The 21,470-nt window shown below is 34.4% G+C and overlaps 1 protein-coding gene and 1 long non-coding RNA gene across 3 annotated transcripts in view; one reads left to right on the top strand and one right to left on the bottom strand.

The window, feature by feature from the left end:
* The window catches only part of TTC7B (tetratricopeptide repeat domain 7B), a 121,018-nt gene that overhangs the window by 37,972 nt on the left and 61,576 nt on the right, over positions 1–21,470 (top strand). The window lies entirely within an intron of this gene.
* On the bottom strand, positions 11,844–15,750 carry LOC141153448 (uncharacterized). The gene is made up of 2 exons (XR_012247307.1): positions 15,247–15,750; positions 11,844–12,579 (listed from the first exon to the last, which is right to left on the bottom strand). It is a non-coding gene; the product is annotated as an uncharacterized lncRNA (long non-coding RNA).

Below are 21,470 nucleotides of genomic sequence, written 5' to 3'. Positions count from 1 at the left end.
CGCTTTCTTGCTGTGCTCGAGCTGCTTTATCCGCAGAGGCAGCGCAATTTTTCGATATTTAATGAATTCCAGAAATCCGGCTTCTGAAAATGGAGAAGGAAGATCAGTAAATGTTAAGGATTTTATTTCTTGCATATCTCATTTCTTTCTCATGTGAGGCCCCTGCAGACCCCGCAGAGCGGCGGCACACGGTCACTCCTCACTGCCCCGCTGATCAGTGTCGCTACATAGTCTGGGACTGCCCTTTATATTTACATATTTAGCGCTGCTCATCCTGAGGTTCCTGATGCAGGGGCCCCAACACAGTGCTCCATTGTAGTGTTACGTAATCCAAGGAACCACACACTAATAATGGTGCCGAGCAGCCGACTGCACTGACCTCCGAGTATAATGATTCTCTTCTCCCGGAAGCCATCAGCAAAATCGATGTCATCATTTGTCGGAAACAATTATCGTTATTTTAATCGTTATCAAGTGATGACCTCCCGCTACCTCCATTACTCTGTCACCGCGAGGCACACAGAAATCACTACTGTATACCGAATGTGTCTCCCATCATATCCCAGGAAAGGGCACGGATCTAATATGTTGCCTCTAAATGAAGGATTTTCTTTAAAGTTTATTATCTTAATTATACATGTTAATACTTCTGCTATAATACTACTCCTATGTACAGGAATATAACTACTATAATACTGCTTCTATGTACAAGAATATAACTACTATAATACTGCTCCTATATACAAGAATATAACTACTATAATACTGCTCCTATATACAAGAATATAACTACTATAATACTGCTCCTATGTACAACAATATAACTACTATAATACTGCCCCTATGTACAAGAATATAACTACTATAATACTGCTCCTATGTACAAGAATATAACTACTATAATACTGCTCCTATGTACAAGAATATAACTACTATAATACTGCCCCCTATGTACAAGAATATAACTACTATAATACTGCTGCTATGTACAAGAATATAACTACTATAATACTGCTCCTATGTACAGGAATATAACTACTATAATACTGCTTCTATGTACAAGAATATAACTACTATAATACTGCTCCCATGTGTAAGAATATAACTACTATAATACTGCTCCTATGTACAAGAATATAACTACTATAATACTGCTCCTATGTACAAGAATATACCTACTATAATACAGCCCCTATGTACAAGAATATAACTACTATAATACTGCTCCTATGTACAAGAATATACCTAGTATAATACTGCTCCCTATGTACAAGAATATAACTACTATAATACTGCCCCTAGGTACAAGAATATAACTACTATAATACTACCCCTATGTACAAGAATATATCTACTATAATACTGCTCCTATATACAAGAATATAACTACTATAATACTGCCCCCTATGTACAAGAATATAACTACTATAATACTACCCCTATGTACAAGAATATAACTACTATAATACTACCCCTATGTACAAGAATATATCTACTATAATACTGCTCCTATATACAAGAATATAACTACTATAATACTGCTCCTATGTACAAGAATATAACTACTATAATACTGATCCTATGTACAAGAATATAACTACTATAATACTACTCCTATGTACAAGAATATAACTACTATAATACCGCCTCTATGTACAAGAATATAACTACTATAATACTGCTTCTATGTACAAGAATATAACTACTATAATACTGCTTCTATGTACAAGAATATAACTACTATAATACTGCTCCTATGTACAAGAATATAACTACTATAATACTGCCTCCTATGTACAAGAATATAACTAATATAATACTACCCCTATGTACAAGAACATAACTACTATAATACTGCTCCTATGTACAAGAATATAACTACTATAATACTGCTCCCTATGTATAAGAATATAACTACTATAATACTACCCCTATGTACAAGAACATAACTACTATAATACTGCTCCTATGTACAAGAATATAACTCCTATAATACTGCTCCCTATGTACAAGAATATAACTACTATAATACTGCCCCTATGTACAAGAATATAACTACTATAATACTGCCCCCTATGTACAAGAATATAACTACTATAATACTGCTGCTATGTACATGAATATAACTACTATAATACTGCCCCCTATGTACAAGAATATAACTACTATAATACTGCCCCCTATGTACAAGAATATAACTACTATAATACTGCCCCCTATGTACAAGAATATAACTACTATAATACTGCCCCCTATGTACAAGAATATAACTACTATAATACTGCCCCCTATGTACAGGAATATAACTACTATAATACTGCTTCTATGTACAAGAATATAACTAGTATAATACTGCTCCTATGTGTAAGAATATAACTACTATAATACTGCCCCCTATGTACAAGAATATAACTACTATAATACTACCCCTATGTACAAGAATATATCTACTATAATACTGCTCCTATATACAAGAATATAACTACTATAATACTGCTCCTATGTACAAGAATATAACTACTATAATACTGATCCTATGTACAAGAATATAACTACTATAATACTACTCCTATGTACAAGAATATAACTACTATAATACCGCCTCTATGTACAAGAATATAACCACTATAATACTGCTTCTATGTACAAGAATATAACTACTATAATACTGCTTCTATGTACAAGAATATAACTACTATAATACTGCTCCTATGTACAAGAATATAACTAATATAATACTACCCCTATGTACAAGAACATAACTACTATAATACTGCTCCTATGTACAAGAATATAACTACTATAATACTGCTCCCTATGTATAAGAATATAACTACTATAATACTACCCCTATGTACAAGAACATAACTACTATAATACTGCTCCTATGTACAAGAATATAACTCCTATAATACTGCTCCCTATGTACAAGAATATAACTACTATAATACTGCCCCTATGTACAAGAATATAACTACTATAATACTGCTGCTATGTACATGAATATAACTACTATAATACTGCCCCCTATGTACAAGAATATAACTACTATAATACTGCCCCCTATGTACAAGAATATAACTACTATAATACTGCCCCCTATGTACAAGAATATAACTACTATAATACTGCCCCCTATGTACAAGAATATAACTACTATAATACTGCCCCCTATGTACAAGAATATAACTACTATAATACTGCCCCTATGTACAAGAATATAACTACTATAATACTGCTCCCTATGTACAAGAATATAACTACTATAATACTGCTCCTATGTACAAGAATATAACTACTATAATACTGCTCCTATGTACAAGAATATAACTACTATAATACTGCCCCTATGTACAAGAATATAATTACTATAATACTGCTCCTATGTACAAGAATATAATTACTATAATACTGCCCCCTATGTACAAGAATATAACTACTATAATACTGCTCCCTATGTACAAGAATATAACTACTATAATACTGTCCCTATGTACAAGAATATAACTACTATAATACTGCTCCTATGTACAAGAATATAACTACTATAATACTGCCTCCTATGTACAAGAACATAACTACTATAATACTACCCCTATGTACAAGAACATAACTACTATAATACTGCCCCCTATGTACAAGAATATAACTACTATAATACTGCCCCCTATGTACAAGAATATAACTACTATAATACTGCCCCCTATGTACAAGAATATAACTACTATAATACTGCCCCCTATGTACAAGAATATAACTACTATAATACTGCTGCTATGTACATGAATATAACTACTATAATACTGCCCCCTATGTACAAGAATATAACTACTATAATACTGCCCCCTATGTACAAGAATATAACTACTATAATACTGCCCCTATGTACAAGAATATAACTACTATAATACTGCTCCCTATGTACAAGAATATAATACTATAATACTGCTCCTATGTACAAGAATATAACTACTATAATACTGCCCCTATGTACAAGAATATAACTACTATAATACTGCTCCTATGTACAAGAATATAATTACTATAATACTGCCCCCTATGTACAAGAATATAACTACTATAATACTGCTCCCTATGTACAAGAATATAACTACTATAATACTGCCCCCTATGTACAAGAATATAACTACTATAATACTGCCCCCTATGTACAAGAATATAACTACTATAATACTGCCCCCTATGTACAAGAATATAACTACTATAATACTGCCCCCTATGTACAGGAATATAACTACTATAATACTGCTTCTATGTACAAGAATATAACTAGTATAATACTGCTCCTATGTGTAAGAATATAACTACTATAATACTGCCCCCTATGTACAAGAATATAACTACTATAATACTACCCCTATGTACAAGAATATAACTACTATAATACTACCCCTATGTACAAGAATATATCTACTATAATACTGCTCCTATATACAAGAATATAACTACTATAATACTGCTCCTATGTACAAGAATATAACTACTATAATACTGCTCCTATGTACAAGAATATAACTACTATAATACCGCCTCTATGTACAAGAATATAACTACTATAATACTGCTTCTATGTACAAGAATATAACTACTATAATACTGCTTCTATGTACAAGAATATAACTACTATAATACTGCTCCTATGTACAAGAATATAACTACTATAATACTGCCTCCTATGTACAAGAATATAACTAATATAATATTACCCCTATGTACAAGAACATAACTACTATAATACTGCTCCTATGTACAAGAATATAACTACTATAATACTGCTCTCTATGTATAAGAATATAACTACTATAATACTACCCCTATGTACAAGAACATAACTACTATAATACTGCTCCTATGTACAAGAATATAACTCCTATAATACTGCTCCCTATGTACAAGAATATAACTACTATAATACTGCCCCTATGTACAAGAATATAACTACTATAATACTGCCCCCTATGTACAAGAATATAACTACTATAATACTGCTGCTATGTACATGAATATAACTACTATAATACTGCCCCCTATGTACAAGAATATAACTACTATAATACTGCCCCCTATGTACAAGAATATAACTACTATAATACTGCCCCCTATGTACAAGAATATAACTACTATAATACTGCCCCCTATGTACAAGAATATAACTACTATAATACTGCCCCTATGTACAAGAATATAACTACTATAATACTGCTCCCTATGTACAAGAATATAACTACTATAATACTGCTCCTATGTACAAGAATATAACTACTATAATACTGCTCCTATGTACAAGAATATAACTACTATAATACTGCCCCCTATGTACAAGAATATAACTACTATAATACTGCTCCTATGTACAAGAATATAATTACTATAATACTGCTCCTATGTACAAGAATATAATTACTATAATACTGCCCCCTATGTACAAGAATATAACTACTATAATACTGCTCCCTATGTACAAGAATATAACTACTATAATACTGCCTCCTATATACAAGAATATAACTACTATAATACTGCTCCTATGTACAAGAATATAACTACTATAATACTGCCTCCTATGTACAAGAACATAACTACTATAATACTACCCCTATGTACAAGAACTTAACTACTATAATACTGCCCCCTATGTACAAGAATATAACTACTATAATACTGCCCCCTATGTACAAGAATATAACTACTATAATACTGCCCCCTATGTACAAGAATATAACTACTATAATACTGCTGCTATGTACAAGAATATAACTACTATAATACTGCCCCCTATGTACAAGAATATAACTACTATAATACTGCCCCCTATGTACAAGAATATAACTACTATAATACTGCTCCTATGTACAAGAATATAACTACTATAATACTGCTCCCTATGTACAAGAATATAACTACTATAATACTGCTCCTATGTACAAGAATATAACTACTATAATACTGCTCCTATGTACAAGAATATAACTACTATAATACTGCTCCTATGTACAAGAATATAACTACTATAATGCTGCCCCTATGTACAAGAATATAACTACTATAATACTGCTCCTATGTACAAGAATATAATTACTATAATACTGCCCCCTATGTACAAGAATATAACTACTATAATACTGCTCCCTATGTACAAGAATATAACTACTATAATACTGTCCCTATGTACAAGAATATAACTACTATAATACTGCCCCTATGTACAAGAATATAACTACTATAATACTGCCCCTATGTACAAGAATATAACTACTATAATACTGCCCCCTATGTACAAGAACATAACTACTATAATACTGCCCCTATGTACAAGAATATAACTACTATAATACTGCCCACTATATACAAGAATATAACTACTATAATACTGCCCCTATGTACAAGAATATAACTACTATAATACTGCCCCCTATGTACAAGAATATAACTACTATAATACTGCCCCTATGTACAAGAATATAACTACTATAATACTGCTCCCTATGTACAAGAATATAACTACTATAATACTGTCCCTATGTACAAGAATATAACTACTATAATACTGCCCACTATATACAAGAATATAATTACTATAATACTGCCCCCTATGTACAAGAATATAACTACTTTAATACTGCTCCCTATGTACAAGAATATAACTACTATAATACTGCCCCCTATGTACAAGAATATAACTACTATAATACTGCCCCTGTGTACAAGAACATAACTACTATAATACTGTCCCTATGTACAAGAATATAACTACTATAATACTGCCCCTATGTACAAGAATATAACTACTATAATACTGCCCCTATGTACAAGAATATAACTACTATAATACTGCCCCTATGTACAAGAATATAACTACTATAATACTGCCCCTATGTACAAGAATATAACTACTATAATACTGCCCACTATATACAAGAATATAACTACTATAATACTGCCCCTATGTACAAGAATATAACTACTATAATACTGCCCCCTATGTACAAGAATATAACTACTATAATACTGCCCCTATGTACAAGAATATAACTACTATAATACTGCTCCCTATGTACAAGAATATAACTACTATAATAATGTCCCTATGTACAAGAATATAACTACTATAATACTGTCCCTATGTACAAGAATATAACTACTATAATACTGCTGCCCCCTATGTTCAAGAATATAACTACTATAATACTGCCCCTATGTACAAGAATATAACTACTATAATACTGCCCCCTATGTACAAGAATATAACTACTATAATACTGCCTGCTATGTACAAGAATATAACTACTATAATACTGCCCCTATGTACAAGAATATAACTACTATAATACTGCTCCCTATGTACAAGAATATAACTACTATAATACTGTCCCTATGTACAAGAATATAACTACTATAATACTGCCCCTATGTACAAGAATATAACTACTATAATACTGCCCCATATGTACAAGAATATAACTACTATAATACTGCCCCTATGTACAAGAATATAACTACTATAATACTGCTCCCTATGTACAAGAATATAACTACTATAATACTGTCCCTATGTACAAGAATATAACTACTATAATACTGCCCCTATGTACAAGAATATAACTACTATAATACTGCCCCTATGTACAAGAATATAACTACTATAATACTGCTCCTATGTACAAGAATATAACTACTATAATACTGTCCCTATGTACAAGAATATAACTACTATAATACTGCCCCTATGTACAAGAATATAACTACTATAATACTGCCCCTATGTACAAGAATATAACTACTATAATACTGCCCCCTATGTACAAGAATATAACTACTATAATACTGCCTCCTATGTACAAGAATATAACTACTATAATACTGCCTCCTATGTACAAGAATATAACTACTATAATACTGCTCCTATGTACAAGAATATAACTACTATAATACTGCCCCTATGTACAAGAATATAACTACTATAATACTGCCCCCTATGTACAAGAATATAACTACTATAATACTGCCTCCTATGTACAAGAATATAACTACTATAATACTGCCCCCTATGTACAAGAATATAACTACTATAATACTGCCCCCTATGTACAAGAATATAACTGCTATAATACTGCTGCTACAGTGGTGGCCAAAAGTATTGGCACCCCTGCAATTCTGTCAGATAATACTCAGTTTCTTCCTGGAAATGATTGCAATCACAAATTCTTTGGTATTATTATCTTCATTTAATTTGTCTTCAATGAAAAAACACAAAAAGAATTGTCCTAAAGCCAAATTGGATACAATTCCACACCAAACCTAAAAAAGGGGGTGGACAAAAGTATTGGCACTGTTTGAAAAATCATGTGATGCTTCTCTAATTGGTGTAATTAACAGCACCTGTAACTTACCTGTGGCACCTAACAGGTGTTGGCAATAACTAAATCACACTTGCAGCCAGTTAACATGGATTAAAGTTGACTCAACCTCTGTCCTGTGTCCTTGTGTGACCACATTGAGCATGGAGAAAAGAAAGAAGACCAAAGAACTGTCTGAGGACTTGAGAAACCAAATTGTGAGGAAGCATGAGCAATCTCAAGGCTACAAGTCCATCTCCAAAGACCTGAATGTTCCTGTGTCTTCCGTGCGCAGTGTCATCAAGAAGTGTAAAGCCCATGGCACTGTGGCTAACCTCCCTAGATGTGGACGGAAAAGAAAAATTGACGAGAGATTTCAACGCAAGATTGTGCGGATGGTGGATAAAGAACCTCGACTAACATCCAAACAAGTTCAAGCTGCCCTGCAGTCCGAGGGTACAACAGTGTCAACCCGTACTATCCATCGACGTCTGAATGAAAAGGGACTGTATGGTAGGATACCCAGGAAGACCCCACTTCTTACGCTGAGACATAAAAAAGCCAGGCTGGAGTTTGCCAAAACTTACCTGAGAAAGCCAAAAACGTTTTGGAAGAATGTTCTCTGGTCAGATGAGACAAAAGTAGATGGGAAAAAGCATCAACATAGAGTGTACAGGAAAAAAAAAGAGGCATTCAAAGAAAAGAACACGGTCCCTACAGTCAAACATGGCGGAGGTTCCCTGATGTTTTGGGGTTGCTTTGCTGCCTCTGGCACTGGACTGCTTGACCGTGTGCATGGCATTATGAAGTCTGAAGACTACCAACAAATTTTGCAGCATAATGTAGGGCCCAGTGTGAGAAAGCTGGGTCTCCCTCAGAGGTCATGGGTCTTCCAGCAGGACAATGACCCAAAACACACTTCCAAAAGCACTATAAAATGGTTTGAGAGAAAGCACTGGAAACTTCAAAGGTGGCCAGCAATGAGTCCAGACCTGAATCCCATAGAACACCTGTGGAGAGATCTCAAAATGGCAGTTTGGAGAAGGCACCCTTCACATATCAGGGACCTGGAGCAGTTTGCCAAAGAAGAATGGTCTACAATTCCAGCAGAGCATTGTAAGAAACTCATTGATGGTTACCGGAAGCGGTTGTTCGCAGCTATTTAGGCTAAAGGTTGTGCAACCAAGTATTAGGCTGAGGGTGCCAATACTTTTGTCTGGCCCTTTTTTGGAGTTTTGTGTGAAATGATCAATGATTTGATTTTTGCTTCATTCTCTTTTGTGTTTTTTCCTTGCAAGCAAATTAAATGAAGATAATAATACCAACGAATTTGTGATTGCAATCATTTTCAGGAAGAAACTGAGTATTATCTGACAGAATTGCAGGGGTGCCAATACTTTTGGCCACCACTGTATGTACATGAATATAACTACTATAATACTGCCCCCTATGTACAAGAATATAACTACTATAATACTGCCCCCTATGTACAAGAATATAACTACTATAATACTGCCCCCTATGTACAAGAATATAACTACTATAATACTGCCCCCTATGTACAAGAATATAACTACTATAATACTGCCCCCTATGTACAAGAATATAACTACTATAATACTGCTCCCTATGTACAAGAATATAACTACTATAATACTGCTCCTATGTACAAGAATATAACTACTATAATACTGCTCCTATGTACAAGAATATAACTACTATAATACTGCTCCTATGTACAAGAATATAACTACTATAATGCTGCCCCTATGTACAAGAATATAACTACTATAATACTGCTCCTATGTACAAGAATATAATTACTATAATACTGCCCCCTATGTACAAGAATATAACTACTATAATACTGCTCCCTATGTACAAGAATATAACTACTATAATACTGTCCCTATGTACAAGAATATAACTACTATAATACTGCCCCTATGTACAAGAATATAACTACTATAATACTGCCCCTATGTACAAGAATATAACTACTATAATACTACCCCCTATGTACAAGAATATAACTACTATACTACTGCCCCTATGTACAAGAATATAACTACTATAATACTGCCCACTATATACAAGAATATAACTACTATAATACTGCCCCTATGTACAAGAATATAACTACTATAATACTGCCCCCTATGTACAAGAATATAACTACTATAATACTGCCCCTCTGTACAAGAATATAACTACTATAATACTGCTCCCTATGTACAAGAATATAACTACTATAATACTGTCCATATGTACAAGAATATAACTACTATAATACTGTCCATATGTACAAGAATATAACTACTATAATACTGCCCACTATATACAAGAATATAACCACTATAATACTGCCCGTATGTACAAGAATATAACTACTATAATACTGCCCCCTATGTACAAGAATATAACTACTATAATACTGCCCCCTATGTACAAGAATATAACTACTATAATACTGTCCCTATGTACAAGAATATAACTACTATAATACTGCCCCTATGTACAAGAATATAACTACTATAATACTGCCCCCTATGTACAAGAATATAACTACTATAATACTGCCCCTATGTACAAGAATATAACTACTATAATACTGCTCCCTATGTACAAGAATATAACTACTATAATACTGCCCCCTATGTACAAGAATATAACTACTATAATACTGCCCCTATGTACAAGAATATAACTACTATAATACTGCCCCTATGTACAAGAATATAACTACTATAATACTGTCCCTATGTACAAGAATATAACTGCTATAATACTGCCCCTATGTACAAGAATATAACTACTATAATGCTGCCCCTATGTACAAGAATATAACTACTATAATACTGCCCCTATGTACAAGAATATAACTACTATAATACTGCCCCTATGTGCAAGAATGTAACTACTATAATACTGCTCCTATGTACAAGAATATAACTACTATAATGCTGCCCCTATGTACAAGAATATAACTACTATAATACTGCTCCTATGTACAAGAATATAATTACTATAATACTGCCCCCTATGTACAAGAATATAACTACTATAATACTGCTCCCTATGTACAAGAATATAACTACTATAATACTGTCCCTATGTACAAGAATATAACTACTATAATACTGCCCCTATGTACAAGAATATAACTACTATAATACTGCCCCTATGTACAAGAATATAACTACTATAATACTGCCCCCTATGTACAAGAACATAACTACTATAATACTGCCCCTATGTACAAGAATATAACTACTATAATACTGCCCACTATATACAAGAATATAACTACTATAATACTGCCCCTATGTACAAGAATATAACTACTATAATACTGCCCCCTATGTACAAGAATATAACTACTATAATACTGCCAATGAAGTAAGGGATCGCTTCACTGTCAAATAAATGGGTGCTCTGAAGTAATATATTACTAGCAAAAATCAAAGAAACTTCGGCACTCCAATGTAGATGCACAAAAAATTATATTTTATTGTATCGGTAGAACCCCACAGAAAGTAGATCGGCCAACGTTTCGACCTAAAAGGTCTTTATCAGGGCCTTTTCTAAGCATAAATGAAAAATGCATGTTTTAATAAATCAGGAATTAAACCAACATTGTCTGTACACAGGTCGGGATATATTGCATGTAATATGACACAAGGTCTAATTAAATTTACATAATAAAGAAAAATTGCAGATAAGAAATACGATCACCATGCATAATATATAGGGGGCTATCTTCAATAACAATGAAGAAATGGCATAAAACAAGAGACATACTCTAATAAAGGGCTGTGCTTCATGGTATACATGGAATAATGTGTAGTCACAGAAGCCCAGTATCATCAAAATCAATTAATAGACAAAGGATGTTCCATGGGGGAAAAAGGAAAGAAAGGGAATCTGGAGAGGCAGGCATTCTATAGTGCCTATAGGTAGAAGGCATACTAGTCAAATAGAGCGAAATAGGTACATTCTAAATAACAGGAAGGGCGACATAAACACATTCTGTGTATGACATACCTGGTAGATGGGGGAATGTATGAGACAGGTGAAGCGGTGACATGCCGTGCAGTATAAGAGAGATGAAGCCCCATCCTTCTTATAGCCGGTGAGGCAATTAATGCCATGTGTATGGTAGTGTCGGTAATGTGTGTCCGTTCATGCGTGGCGTGCGTGGTGCCCTCTTCCGGTGTGAGTGCTGGAACGCAGAAGAAAGAGTAGTGAGACGCAGGGAAGTTCCTGTCATGCGCAGTGCAACAGTCGCGCTGAGGACACACAGTGGACACTTAATGGATTACATGGGAGGAATAGGAATGATGTATTAAAAGTGTTCACCACAGAATATACCTATCTGAAAGGGAATGATCTGGTCATAAGGCACTTCTACTGTATCACAATAGAGAAAATAATTTTTCATTTAATCTATAATATGCAGAAGAGGGAGTCCTCAATAAATGTACATGTAATACGATTCTGAGGTGACAGAGTGCTTTAGCTTAGGACCTAAAAAAGAAGGAAACAGTCAATGGCATCAAATTACACATAGAACAATCAAATACAATCACCATAGGAAAATTGGACACTGCAAAGGATCAATTCAATTAATCATATTGTACTTCATATTCCCTATTTAATCCCTTAGGGGTGAGAGTCTGTAAGGTATGGATCCAGTATAGCTCTCGTTTCTTGAGTTTTTTAATCCGATTGCCTCCCCGTCTATGTGGTGGAATATGGTCAATGACCTGATACCTTAGCTGTGAAATGCCATGTGACATGGCTAAAAAGTGTGCCGGTATAGGAAGCATCGTACGTCGGCATCGGATCGTAGACTTGTGTTGTGAAATGCGGTCTCGGATATGTTGCGTAGTTTCACCAACATATCCGAGACCGCATGGGCATTTAATCAAGTAGACTACATAGGTGGAGTCACACGAAAAGTATTCTTTTATGGGAAACCGTTTGCCAGAGAGAGGGTGTGTAAAAGTATCACCCTTGGTGACATTTGAACATTGTAAGCATCCCAGGCAAGGGAAAGTGCCCCTACGTGGTGTGGCCAAGGTTCGTTGAATGGGTCCTATATGTGTGGACCCTACATCAGCCTTAATCAAATGGTCACGAATATTCCGGGGTCTTCTGTGACACAGTAATGGGGAATCACTAAACTCCAATACCTCAGGATAGGATTGACCTAACAAGGGCCAATGTTTTTTAATACATTTAATTATTGATCCACCAAAGGGATGATAAGTGCTCACGAAAACCAATCGTGATTCCTCCTTCCGTTTTGTGTTGGGTTGCGTGGATTGGTTAAGAATATAGGGTGGATACCCTCTCTGTCGAAATCTGACATTCATTTCTTCGTGTCTAATTTTTTTGGTGTCAACATCTGATACTATACGATCTACACGATTATGTTGCGACTTGGGCAGTGCCCTCTTAACGTGTCGTGGGTGACAACTGGAGTATAGCAGTAAACTGTTTTTATCCGTCGGTTTTATATATAAATCGCTAATTAGATGTCCAGTGTCAGTGAGCGTAATCCATGTATCCAAAAAATGTATTGAGTGTGAGTCTTGCAGGATAGTAAATTTTAGGGAGGTCACTCTTGTATTGAGATCCGAAAAAAAGTTTTTTAGGTCATTCTCTGTGCCTGTCCAAATAAAAAATATATCATCAATAAACCGTTTCCAAAATAATACATATTGATCAAAAAGGGGATGAGTGTATACATAATCATTCTCAAATTTATCCATAAATATATTCGCGTAAGGGGGCGCCATGTTCGAACCCATCGCTGTACCTCTCTTTTGGAAATAGAATCTGTCTTCAAACATGAAGAAATTTTTAGTGAGGACTAAAGTTAATAAATCCTTACAAAAATCAATCTGTTGCACCGAATATGTAGTGTGGGTTCTCAAAAATTTTTTTGTGGCCTCAATGCCTTCCTCATGGTCAATACTAGTATATAAGTTATTGACGTCCATCGTTGTTAGGATACTATTATTGGGAATAGTTCCCAGATCTTTAATACTAGTCAAGAAATGAGCAGTGTCCTTGATATAGGAAGCAATCTTATGAATATGTGGTGTCAAGATCTTTTCTAACGTGATTGCCAAGGGGGATAAAATTGAGTTAGTGGAGGCAACGATGGGTCTTCCTGGTGGCTTATGTAGATTCTTATGTATTTTTGGTAACGTGTAAAAAACTGGCATGATAGGATCATTATTAACCAAGAATTGTGACAATTTGGTATCAATAGTACCCATCTGAGAATGACATGTGACCAAATTTTTAATGAGGTTAGCTACCTCTGAGGTAGGGTTCTGGGATATTGGTAAGTATGTCTCCCTATCATTTAATTGAGTATGTATCTCTGATATATAGTATGTCCGGTCCATAATGACAATGGCGCCCCCTTTGTCAGCTGGCTTTATAATGAGGTTTTGTCTCTTTTTTAATGTGGAGAGGGCCATACTTTCTTCTGGATTCAAATTATTTTTGTTATGCAGGTCACCTCTCTTGATCATTTGCAAACACCGATTAATGTCCTTTTGGACCAGATCGATATATGTCTCGACATGATGATAAGTACGGGGTGGTTGAAAATGACTCGGGATACGTAGTTGAAGACCCCGGAGAGAAAACATTTCCACATTATGACTGTCTATAGGAACGTCCAAGTGTTCTCCCTTTGTTGAGAAATGAACCTTCAATCTCAAAGTTCTGTAAAAGCGTTGAAGTTCCTGTTCTAATAAAAATGTGTCAAAAGGTGGTGTAGGGCAAAAAGAGAGTCCCTTTTGTAATAAATCTAGTTCAGCTGGTGCTAAGGACTGTGAGGAAATGTTAAACACGATGTTGGTCCTACCTGTGAACGAGTTGTCATCCGAGTGCTGTCTCCTTGTCGATCGCCTCCCCCGCCTCGTCTGATTCTGGGTGGACGATTCCTTCGCTGGTCCAAAAAATAATTGGGTGTATAGGTACCTTTCTCGCTGTCGGTAGAAGAGTTTCGGCCTGGTGAAGAGTTGTATTCTCGTCTGTATGGTCTGCTGTTTCTGCCCTGTACGGAAAAACGCCATCTGTACACTTGATTATTAAGGTAATCCTCAGCGTCACGAAGAAACTTAGATTTTTTTCTAAGTTGAAGTTCGTTACGATATTCGGAGACAATTTTGTCTACTTTATTCTTCAACGTTGTGAATTCTTCAGCTGATATTGTATGGCTTAACTGTTCCTCTGTAGAGGCAATTCTGGTCTGTAGATCCGTTATTTCCTTTTGTATAAAGTCAATAGTCAGTAGAAAAATGTCCATGGAACATTTATTGAGGATCCCCTCAAACTTTGTACAATAATCAGAATTCTCACTAAACAGAGTGGGACGTAGATTTACCCTTAATCCACGTGGAATCCGTTGTCTACGATCCGATGCCGACGTACGATGCTTCCTATACCGGCACACTTTTTAGCCATGTCACATGGCATTTCACAGCTAAGGTATCAGGTCATTGACCATATTCCACCACATAGACGGGGAGGCAATCGGATTAAAAAACTCAAGAAACGAGAGCTATACTGGATCCATACCTTACAGACTCTCACCCCTAAGGGATTAAATAGGGAATATGAAGTACAATATGATTAATTGAATTGATCCTTTGCAGTGTCCAATTTTCCTATGGTGATTGTATTTGATTGTTCTATGTGTAATTTGATGCCATTGACTGTTTCCTTCTTTTTTAGGTCCTAAGCTAAAGCACTCTGTCACCTCAGAATCGTATTACATGTACATTTATTGAGGACTCCCTCTTCTGCATATTATAGATTAAATGAAAAATTATTTTCTCTATTGTGATACAGTAGAAGTGCCTTATGACCAGATCATTCCCTTTCAGATAGGTATATTCTGTGGTGAACACTTTTAATACATCATTCCTATTCCTCCCATGTAATCCATTAAGTGTCCACTGTGTGTCCTCAGCGCGACTGTTGCACTGCGCATGACAGGAACTTCCCTGCGTCTCACTACTCTTTCTTCTGCGTTCCAGCACTCACACCGGAAGAGGGCACCACGCACGCCACGCATGAACGGACACACATTACCGACACTACCATACACATGGCATTAATTGCCTCACCGGCTATAAGAAGGATGGGGCTTCATCTCTCTTATACTGCACGGCATGTCACCGCTTCACCTGTCTCATACATTCCCCCATCTACCAGGTATGTCATACACAGAATGTGTTTATGTCGCCCTTCCTGTTATTTAGAATGTACCTATTTCGCTCTATTTGACTAGTATGCCTTCTACCTATAGGCACTATAGAATGCCTGCCTCTCCAGATTCCCTTTCTTTCCTTTTTCCCCCATGGAACATCCTTTGTCTATTAATTGATTTTGATGATACTGGGCTTCTGTGACTACACATTATTCCATGTATACCATGAAGCACAGCCCTTTATTAGAGTATGTCTCTTGTTTTATGCCATTTCTTCATTGTTATTGAAGATAGCCCCCTATATATTATGCATGGTGATCGTATTTCTTATCTGCAATTTTTCTTTATTATGTAAATTTAATTAGACCTTGTGTCATATTACATGCAATATATCCCGACCTGTGTACAGACAATGTTGGTTTAATTCCTGATTTATTAAAACATGCATTTTTCATTTATGCTTAGAAAAGGCCCTGATAAAGACCTTTTAGGTCGAAACGTTGGCCGATCTACTTTCTGTGGGGTTCTACCGATACAATAAAATATAATTTTTTGTGCATCTACATTGGAGTGCCGAAGTTTCTTTGATTTTTACTATAATACTGCCCCTATGTACAAGAATATAACTACTATAATACTGCTCCCTATGTACAAGAATATAACTACTATAATACTGTCCCTATGTACAAGAATATAACTACTATAATACTGCCCACTATATACAAGAATATAATTACTATAATACTGCCCCCTATGTACAAGAATATAACTACTTTAATACTGCTCCCTATGTACAAGAATATAACTACTATAATACTGCCCCCTATGTACAAGAATATAACTACTATAATACTGCCCCTGTGTACAAGAATATAACTACTATAATACTGTCCCTATGTACAAGAATATAACTACTATAATACTGCCCCTATGTACAAGAATATAACTACTATAATACTGCCCCTATGTACAAGAATATAACTACTATAATACTGCCCCTATGTACAAGAATATAACTACTATAATACTGCCCCTATGTACAAGAATATAACTACTATAATACTGCCCACTATATACAAGAATATAACTACTATAATACTGCCCCTATGTACAAGAATATAACTACTATAATACTGCCCCCTATGTACAAGAATATAACTACTATAATACTGCCCCTATGTACAAGAATATAACTACTATAATACTGCTCCCTATGTACAAGAATATAACTACTATAATAATGTCCCTATGTACAAGAATATAACTACTATAATACTGTCCCTATGTACAAGAATATAACTACTATAATACTGCTGCCCCCTATGTTCAAGAATATAACTACTATAATACTGCCCCTATGTACAAGAATATAACTACTATAATACTGCCCCCTATGTACAAGAATATAACTACTATAATACTGCCTGCTATGTACAAGAATATAACTACTATAATACTGCCCCTATGTACAAGAATATAACTACTATAATACTGCTCCCTATGTACAAGAATATAACTACTATAATACTGTCCCTATGTACAAGAATATAACTACTATAATACTGCCCCCTATGTACAAGAATATAACTACTATAATACTGCTCCCTATGTACAAGAATATAACTACTATAATACTGTCCCTATGTACAAGAATATAACTACTATAATACTGCCCCTATGTACAAGAATATAACTACTATAATACTGCCCCTATGTACAAGAATATAACTACTATAATACTGCCCCCTATGTACAAGAACATAACTACTATAATACTGCCCCTATGTACAAGAATATAACTACTATAATACTGCCCACTATATACAAGAATATAACTACTATAATACTGCCCCTATGTACAAGAATATAACTACTATAATACTGCCCCCTATGTACAAGAATATAACTACTATAATACTGCCCCTATGTACAAGAATATAACTACTATAATACTGCTCCCTATGTACAAGAATATAACTACTATAATACTGTCCCTATGTACAAGAATATAACTACTATAATACTGCCCACTATATACAAGAATATAATTACTATAATACTGCCCCCTATGTACAAGAATATAACTACTTTAATACTGCTCCCTATGTACAAGAATATAACTACTATAATACTGCCCCCTATGTACAAGAATATAACTACTATAATACTGCCCCTGTGTACAAGAATATAACTACTATAATACTGTCCCTATGTACAAGAATATAACTACTATAATACTGCCCCTATGTACAAGAATATAACTACTATAATACTGCCCCTATGTACAAGAATATAACTACTATAATACTGCCCCTATGTACAAGAATATAACTACTATAATACTGCCCCTATGTACAAGAATATAACTACTATAATACTGCCCACTATATACAAGAATATAACTACTATAATACTGTCCCTATGTACAAGAATATAACTACTATAATACTGCCCCCTATGTACAAGAATATAACTACTATAATACTGCCCCTATGTACAAGAATATAACTACTATAATACTGCTCCCTATGTACAAGAATATAACTACTATAATACTGTCCCTATGTACAAGAATATAACTACTATAATACTGCTGCCCCCTATGTTCAAGAATATAACTACTATAATACTGCCCCTATGTACAAGAATATAACTACTATAATACTGCCCCCTATGTACAAGAATATAACTACTATAATACTGCCTGCTATGTACAAGAATATAACTACTATAATACTGCCCCTATGTACAAGAATATAACTACTATAATACTGCTCCCTATGTACAAGAATATAACTACTATAATACTGTCCCTATGTACAAGAATATAACTACTATAATACTGCCCCTATGTACAAGAATATAACTACTATAATACTGCCCCTATGTACAAGAATATAACTACTATAATACTGCTCCTATGTACAAGAATATAACTACTATAATACTGTCCCTATGTACAAGAATATAACTACTATAATACTGCCCCTATGTACAAGAATATAACTACTATAATACTGCCCCTATGTACAAGAATATAACTACTATAATACTGCCCCCTATGTACAAGAATATAACTACTATAATACTGCCTCCTATGTACAAGAATATAACTACTATAATACTGCCTCCTATGTACAAGAATATAACTACTATAATACTGCCTCCTATGTACAAGAACATAACTACTATAATACTGCCCCCTATATACAAGAATATAACTACTATAATACTGCCCCCTATGTACAAAAATATAACTACTATAATACTGCCCCCTATGTACAAGAATATAACTACTATAATACTGCCCCCTATGTACAAGAATATAACTACTATAATACTGCCCCCTATGTACAAGAATATAACTACTATAATACTGCCCCCTATGTACAAGAATATAACTACTATAATACTGCCCCCTATGTACAAGAATATAACTACTATAATACTGCTCCCTATGTACAAGAATATAACTACTATAATAGTGCTCCTATGTACAAGAATATAACTACTATAATACTGCTCCTATGTACAAGAATATAACTACTATAATACTGCTCCTATGTACATGAATATAACTACTATAATACTGCCCCCTATGTACAAGAATATAACTACTATAATACTGCCCCCTATGTACAAGAATATAACTACTATAATACTGCCCCCTATGTACAAGAATATAACTACTATAATACTGCCCCCTATGTACAAGAATATAACTACTATAATACTGCCCCCTATGTACAAGAATATAACTACTATAATACTGCTCCCTATGTACAAGAATATAACTACTATAATACTGCTCCTATGTACAAGAATATAACTACTATAATACTGCTCCTATGTACAAGAATATAACTACTATAATACTGCTCCTATGTACAAGAATATAACTACTATAATGCTGCCCCTATGTACAAGAATATAACTACTATAATACTGCTCCTATGTACAAGAATATAATTACTATAATACTGCCCCCTATGTACAAGAATATAACTACTATAATACTGCTCCCTATGTACAAGAATATAACTACTATAATACTGTCCCTATGTACAAGAATATAACTACTATAATACTGCCCCTATGTACAAGAATATAACTACTATAATACTGCCCCTATGTACAAGAATATAACTACTATAATACTGCCCCCTATGTACAAGAATATAACTACTATACTACTGCCCCTATGTACAAGAATATAACTACTATAATACTGCCCACTATATACAAGAATATAACTACTATAATACTGCCCCTATGTACAAGAATATAACTAATATAATACTGCCCCCTATGTACAAGAATATAACTACTATAATACTGCCCCTCTGTACAAGAATATAACTACTATAATACTGCTCCCTATGTACAAGAATATAACTACTATAATACTGTCCATATGTACAAGAATATAACTACTATAATACTGTCCATATGTACAAGAATATAACTACTATAATTCTGCCCACTATATACAAGAATATAACCACTATAATACTGCCCGTATGTACAAGAATATAACTACTATAATACTGCCCCCTATGTACAAGAATATAACTACTATAATACTGCCCCCTATGTACAAGAATATAACTACTATAATACTGTCCCTATGTACAAGAATATAACTACTATAATACTGCCCCTATGTACAAGAATATAACTACTATAATACTGCCCCCTATGTACAAGAATATAACTACTATAATACTGCCCCTATGTACAAGAATATAACTACTATAATACTGCTCCCTATGTACAAGAATATAACTACTATAATACTGCCCCCTATGTACAAGAATATAACTACTATAATACTGCCCCTATGTACAAGAATATAACTACTATAATACTGCCCC

Source organism: Phyllobates terribilis, unplaced genomic scaffold (assembly GCF_046119375.1).
Source record: "Phyllobates terribilis strain yellow unplaced genomic scaffold, ASM4611937v1 Scaffold_7__3_contigs__length_470593459, whole genome shotgun sequence".
NCBI lineage: Eukaryota > Metazoa > Chordata > Amphibia > Anura > Dendrobatidae > Phyllobates > Phyllobates terribilis.
The sequence above is the reverse complement of the archived record's forward strand: the minus strand, read 5'-3'. Positions and strand labels throughout refer to the sequence as shown.